This window comes from Penaeus japonicus, unplaced genomic scaffold (assembly GCF_977035675.1).
Source record: "Penaeus japonicus unplaced genomic scaffold, GWHDUDI00000001_assembly GWHDUDI00000002, whole genome shotgun sequence".
Classification (NCBI taxonomy): Eukaryota; Metazoa; Arthropoda; class Malacostraca; order Decapoda; family Penaeidae; genus Penaeus; species Penaeus japonicus.
The window spans coordinates 21,732,997-21,740,496 of record NW_028234404.1 but is presented as its reverse complement, the minus strand read 5'-3'; the positions used below and the strand labels follow the sequence as shown (position 1 = coordinate 21,740,496).

Genomic DNA, 7,500 nt, shown 5'->3' with positions numbered 1-7,500 from the left:
CACCGCCTGACTTCCTATCTCCTCACGCACGCCCGTGGTTGATTATACGGTCACGCTTACGGAGGTGGGTGGAGGGAGAAAGAGGGAGGGAGGGAAAGAGAAAGGGAGAGAAGGGGGAGGGAGGGAAAGAGGAAAGGAGAGTAGGGGGAGGAAGGGAGAGGGGAAAGAGAGCCAAGGAGTACGGGGGAGAGAGAGGAAGGAGAGAAAAGACAAAAGGATAATAATAATAATAATAATACATATTAGTATTAAGAGAGATATTAGCGAGTGGAGAACCAAACAGACCCACAAACTTTGCACAAGCACCGTACTCCACTCTCTGTCTCTGTCTGTCTGTTTCTCCCCCTCCATCCCTCCCCTATCCCTCCCTCCCTCCCTACTTCCCTCCATCTCCCCATCTCTCCCCCCCCCCTCTCTCTCTCTTTCTCTCCCTCCCTTTCTCTCTCTCTCTCTCTCTCTCTCTCTTTCTCTCTCTCTCCGTCCCCCTCTCTCTCTATCTCTTTTTCCCCCTCCCACTCCTCCCTCTCCCCTCCCCCTCCTCCCTCTTCCCTTCCCCATCCCCCTCCTCCCCCTCCTCCCCCTCCCCCAATGCCTCTCATCTTTAAGAACATCTTTATCTCAGCCTAATTATAAGACGTGAACCTTTTTTTATCTTTTTTTTTTTTCCCCAAGTCTTTTCTCGTTTCAAAAGAAAATACTAATTACCCTCGGCGCTTACTTTGTTGTGCACAGTTACAGCTTCTCGCCTCGGACCTAGAGGGGGAGGAGTGGGGGGAGTGGGTAAGGGGGAGGGGATGGGGGTAAGGGCTTGTGTGTGGGGGGGAGGGGGAGAGGGGGAAGGAGGAGCGGGAGACACGCACGCACAAGAATATTTTTATCGTTACGTTTTGTGCTTGCTACTGTTTCTGTTGTTGTTGTCGTTTTACAGATTATCTTCATTACTATCATTGTCATTGTGATTAGTATCATCATCATCATCATTTTTATCTTTACTGTTATTGATTCCATGATCATTGTTATCCTTTTTATTGTTATAATTTGTCACCATTATTACTGTTATTGATATTATCATTACTATCATTATCAATGATAATCATGGTGATAATGATAATGAAGATAAGGCTAATGATAAAAATGATACTGATGATAATAATGGTAGTAATAGCAATAACATTAATGCTAATAATAATGATAATGGTTATGATTTGATGATTATGATAATGTCATTATCATCACTATTATTATCAATATTCTTTCATTATCACAATCCTTATTATTGTAACTGCTGTCAGTTTTAAATTGTCAGTTTAACTATTGTCAGTTTTAAATTTACTGCCATTATAGTTACTAACGCTAACAAACATTATGATAATTATAATGATTATATCGAAACAAACAAACGATGAGAATGCTTGTAAAAATAATATGGATTGATATCCCCGTTATAACTGCTTTTGTCTTTATCGTAAAACACATCTTTTCCATGTAGTCTCTTTATCACATTATTATTTTTTTTTTATCATATATACAAATATTCCTAAGACATAATTATCCTATTCCTCCATTTCTATTAACCCAGTGCAGAAAAAGGAAAAAAAAAAGGAAAAAAAAGGAAAAAAAAAACCACCCTTCCCCTTTTTTATTTTCTTCCCTTCGAGCTTAGTTAATCCTTCCCACCCCCTTCCCCCCTATCTTCCCCCTAGCCCTCCCCTCCCTTCAACCCCCCTCCCTTCAACCCCCCTTCCCCTACCCCCCACCCCCACCCGTTCCTCTTCATTATCAGATTTTCATATTCATGTTCTTTTCCCGTTCGAGTTCAGTCCCTCCTTGAGCACACTTCGGGTCTCAAGGTGTTCTTTTTCGCACGTTGCTATCAATAGACATGCAACACGAAGAAATGCGCAACGGAATATCAATGGCATAAACAGACATCGTAATTAGTGTCATTTTGGCACTGTCTGGGTGTCTCTCGGCGTAGGGACGCGATGGTCGATTATCCTATAGGAGGGATGGGGCGAGATCGCTCTTCCGCACGGCTGGCAGAAGGGCTAGATTTGCTTTTAAGGTTTCGGGTGAGTTTCGACTTTATTCCTCCCACGTGACACGGGTGAAGACGAGTCTTAATTACCTCTGGCACTTGAATATAGAGTGCGTTTGTACAGATCTTTCTCCTTTTATGTCTGTCGCGTTCTCTCTCTCTCTCTCTCTCTCTCTTACTCTCTCTCTATTTCTCTGTTTCTCTCTCTCTGTTTCTCTCTCTCTGTCTCTCTCTCTCTCTCTCTATCTATCTATCTTTCTCTCTCCCTCTCTCTCTCTCTCTCTCTCTCTCTCTCTCTCTCTCTCTCTCTCTCTCTCTCTCTCTCTCTCTCTCTCTCTCTCTCTCTCTCTCTCTCTCTTTCTATATATATATATATATATATATATATATATATATATATATATATATATATATAGATAGATAGATAGATAGATAGATAGATATATGTATATACATATATATACATATATATATCTTTCCATCTATCTCTCTATCTATCTATCTAACTATCTCTGTCTATCTGTTTATTCATCTATCTATCTCTCTTCCTTCTTCCATCCCACTCTCCCTAAATACCATTTCCTCCTCTTTCTTTCCCTCTCTTTCTCTATTCTTTCTCTTTTTACACTTGTTCCTCTCAACCCTTTCTCTCTTTCCTCTCTAACTATTTTCTTCTTTTTCCCATTCCCCTTTCTTTTTTTTTTCTTCCCCGTCCTCTGCTTCTCTTTTCTCTGTTTCTTTCTCCCTTTCTCTTTATTCTCTTTCCCGGTCTCTGCCTTCCCCACCTTCTTCTCATCCCTCTCCCCTCCCCCCCCCCCTTCAAACTCTCTACCTCCCCCTCTTATTCTTTTCCTCTCTCCCTCTCTCGTACTCCTAATTCTCTCTCTCCTTCTTCCCCCCCCCCCTCATCCCTTACTCTTTTCCCTCCCTACCTATCCCTCTCCTTTTTCTTTTCACTTCCTCATCCCTTTCTTCCCTCCACTTTCTCTCCCTCTCTCCCTACTCTCTCTCTCTCTCTCTCTCTCTCTCTCTCTCTCTCTCTCTCTCTCTCTCTCTCTCTCTCTCTCTCTCTCTCTCTCTCTCTTTCTCTCTCTTTCCCTCCCCCTCCTATTCTCTCCCTCGCTTAATCCCAAGATCAAGGAGCTAAATATGTACAAAGCTGTCACAAGCCATGAAAGACGTGTGATATAATGACCTTTTCTCTCCTTCTATTCATCGCTATACCCTCCCCTCCCAACCTCTACCCCTTCCTCTCCCTCCCTTCTTTCCCCCATCTCACACCTTCCCCCTCCCCTCCCCTCCCCTTCCCTCCTTCCTTTCTTTCCCCCATCTCACACCCTCACCTCCAACCCCACTCCTCATCCAACCTCTCTCCTCTCCCCTATGGATCCCCTCTCTACCACCCACCCCTCTCTCTTTTCCACATTCTCTCCCCTCCCTCTTCTCCCCTCCCTTTCCTCCCCCCAGTCTCTCCCCTCCTCCTCCCTCCCCCTCCTGCCGCTCATTCAGGATTTTGTTCAGAAAAAAATTATCCTTGGTATAATTTCCGCCTTGTGTTGCAGTAATGTTGATGTTCTCTCTGTGTTTGATACCGTGGTGTTTATTGTCGTTGCTTTATCATTAGGTAATGTCTACTCACTGGTAAAGTTATTACTTGTTTGCTTCTTTTATGATTTATCATTTATCATGATTATCATGTTGTTGCTATCATTATCACTAATGTAATTAATATTAATATCAGTCTTTGTATTATTTTTATCATTATCAAATGCATAATTATCCTTTTAACAACAATTCCACACATTCATTCTCACTCTAAATACTCAGGTGTCACTTTAAAACATCACTCGCCATTGGCTCAAGAGTTCTAAGTTGTATTCCTAAGCAGTTGTATTCCTCACCTGGCTTAAGCTTTAGTTTCATAAGAGGTTTTCATGTTTTCTTGATAATCATCGCCTATTTTAATTGCCTCATCATAGCGAGGCAATCTTGTTTTCTTTATCGTATATTTGTAGTTTTTATATGAATAGCTTTATATTCTGTATAACCCCTATTCGCTTTATATCCTTGTGCAACAAACATACATGCAATGTATAAACTCATGTAAACACAAACACAAAAACACGTACACACATACACACACACACACACGCACACATACATCCTCTATCTCTCCCTTTCTCTCCCTGTTCTCTCTCTCCGTCTCCCTTCCCTCTCCCTCCCACCACACGTACACATACATTCACCCCATCACACAGACATAAGTACACACACACTCACGAATTTCTCTCCCCCGTCTTTCTTCTCCCCCTATTCTCCCTCTCCCTACCTCCCTACGCACATACACACACGTTCGCCCCATCACACAGACACAAGTACACACAAACACACACACATTCACACACTCACGAATTTCCCTCCCTGTCTCTCCTCCCTCTCCCTTCCTCTCCACCCGTTTCCCTGCGCCTTCGCCCGTCCGCACCGAATTAAAACACTGATAAACTGCGTTACTAAGCTGTTAGCGCCCTGCAAGACAGTTAATTAATCGAACACATAGCAAACCGTATTGACTTTCCTATCTATTGTCACTTCTAATTGATTCACTGCTTAAATCTCCCGTCAGCGTGCCTCCCAGAAGGGATCAATCACCCTGCTTTAAATAGCGTTCACTCCCCTTTCGTAAAAGAGAGAAGGAAAATGATCGAGAGTGAGAGAGTGGGGGAGAAAGAGAGAGAAGGAAATGAAAGAGAGAGTGGTTGAGAGTGATAGAGAGAAAGAGAAAGAGATAGAGAGAGAGAAAGAGAAAGAGAAAGAGAGAGAGAGAGAGAAGAAGAAAAGAAAAGAAAAGAATTAAAAAAAAGTCCCGTCGAAAACACACTCTTCTCTTTTCGACTGTATTCTATTTTTTCTCCCAAAACTTTCCCCACCCCTTAAAATTAGCTCCAAGAAAACGCCTCGAGGAACATGCACTTTTCCTGACACTTCCCCTTACCCCCTGTCCCCTCTCTTCCCTCCCCCTCCCCCCTCTCTCACTCTCCTCCTCCCTAGCCCTCTCCTCCTTCTCCTCGCCCATGGAAAGCGTAGCAGGCTTTAGAGAGTCACTTAACGGCGCTCCAGAAAGGCACGAAATGTAATGAAACGGGAAATGGCACTGTGAAACAAAGGCCCTCGTCCGAAAGCCACAGGGGCGCGCCACCGCCATTGTTAAAGTGGCGTGGTTGTCGCTCTTCCTTTGTGATTCATTGGGAATTTTTTAAAGGACTTGACCCACCAACTTAGAGACGGTTGGGGAGGGAGAGAGAGAGGGAGATAGATAGGGAGAAGGAGAGGGAAAGGGAGAGGGTAAATGAGAGGGAGTAAGAAATGGATGGAGAAAAAGAAAATAGAAGAAAAAGGAGGGGGAGAAAGTCGGAGGGAGACAGAGGAAGAGAGGAAGAGGGAGAAAGGAAGGGAACAGGAGAGGGAACGTGAGAGGGAGAAAGAGATGGAGAGAGAAAAAAGGGAAAAAGGGACGGAGGGAGAGAGGGAGAAGAAGAGGAAAAGGGAAAAGGAGAGAATGAGAGAGAGAGAGACAGAGAGAGAGAGTGAGAGAAACAGAAAAAAAGAGAAAGAGATAGGGAAAGTGAGCGAGACGGGATAAGGGATAAAGAAATATATATATATATATATATATATATATATATATATATATATATATATATATATATATATATATATTCTTATCTATACATACATACATACATACATACATACATGCATATATATATATATATATATATATATATATATATATACACATATGTATATATATATATATACATATACATGTATATATATATATATATATATACATATATATATATATTATATATATATATATATATATATATATATGCATGTATGTATGTATGTATGTATGTATGTATAGATAAGATATATATATATATATATATATATATATATATATATATATATATATATATATATGTACATATCATGAAATACTATATGAACATCCTTATTTTCAAGCACTCGACTAATGTACTGAGAGTAGAAAGAAAAGGTGAGAAACAGAAAGACGACGTTCAGATGTTATTTAACTTGGGCATACCAAGACCCTAGACTTTTGTTGATGAAGTAGCCTGTTCTGCTCTCTCTACCCTACTCTCTCTCTCTCTCTCTCTCTCTCTCTCTCTCTCTCTCTCTCTCTCTCTCTCTCTCTCTCTCTCTCTCTCTCTCTCTCTCTCTCTCTCTCTCTCTCTCTCTTCTCTCTCGCTCTCTCTCTTTTCTTCTTATTCTCTCTCTCTCTCTCTCTCTCTCTCTCTCTCTCTCTCTCTCTCTCTCTCTCTCTCTCTCTCTCTCTCTCTCTCTCTCTCTCTCTCTCTCTCATTCACTTAACGTGCTTTATCATGATCTTCATCGCTGACTCGACAGGTAAAACAACGCGTGGGACGATATGCTTTTTTATTTCAATTTAATATGCGATTTAACAATTATTTTTGTATATGATATTTGTTCTCATTTTGTCCCATAATTCTTATTGTGTTGATTATAACTATAATCCGTCTGTTTTTTTTTTTCTCGTGAATTTGAAGTATCATGACCCAAATCACCATTGAATATAATCAATAATAAATATAATATAAATAATAAAGATAATCTTTAGTATCATCGACTTCTTATCAACACCATAGTGTTAATTGGTTACTATGATAAACTTCCTATTGTCATTAATTGAATGTTATTATCAATATGTTATCATTATCATTAACTTATCAATAATTATTCATCTGATTATTAACGCTTCCTCCTCGTCCCATCTCTTCTATTATCATTCTCTTCTCTCTCTATCTCTCTTTCAATTTTCTCTCTCTCCCTCCCTCTCTTTCGCTCTCTCTCTCGCTCTCTCTCTCTCACACACACACACACTCTCACTCCTCTTCTTCCTTCCCCTCCTCCTCTTCCCTCTGTTTTTCTCCCCCCTCCTCCCCCTCCCCCTCCCCGTCCTCCCTCTCTCATTGTACGGTAATATCTAGCCAGCAAATCGTCCATGAAGAGTATACATCTGACGCCTAAGTAGGGATGCACGATATACGATAATCTCTTTTTCTTTTTGCTTCTCGCTCATTCTTTTTCTTTTTCTTCATCTTCTTCTTCATCATCTTCTGCTTCTTCTTTTTCTTTTTTCCTTTTTCTTTTCCTTGCCCTTGTCCCTCCTGTTCGTCTTCAATCTTTGTCTCTCGTTTAGTGAGGCGGAAATAACGTACACCATTAATGTATTCAATTTTGAAAAACAAAGGAAGAAAATAAATCTTGGGTGTGGCAGATGAGATGGTAGAAAGGGGAAGAAGAGAAGAGGAGAGAAGAGAAAAGACAGGGGAGAAGAGAGGAGCAAAGACAAAGAAAAACGAGGGGAGACGAGGATGAAAGAGGGAGGGAAGGAGGAAGAAGAGAGGCGAGGG

General features: G+C 41.2%; 1 protein-coding gene across 1 annotated transcript in view; it reads left to right on the top strand.

Moving 5' to 3' along the window:
* The window catches only part of LOC122257951 (visual system homeobox 2), a 165,575-nt gene that overhangs the window by 144,355 nt on the left and 13,720 nt on the right, over positions 1-7,500 (top strand). The window lies entirely within an intron of this gene.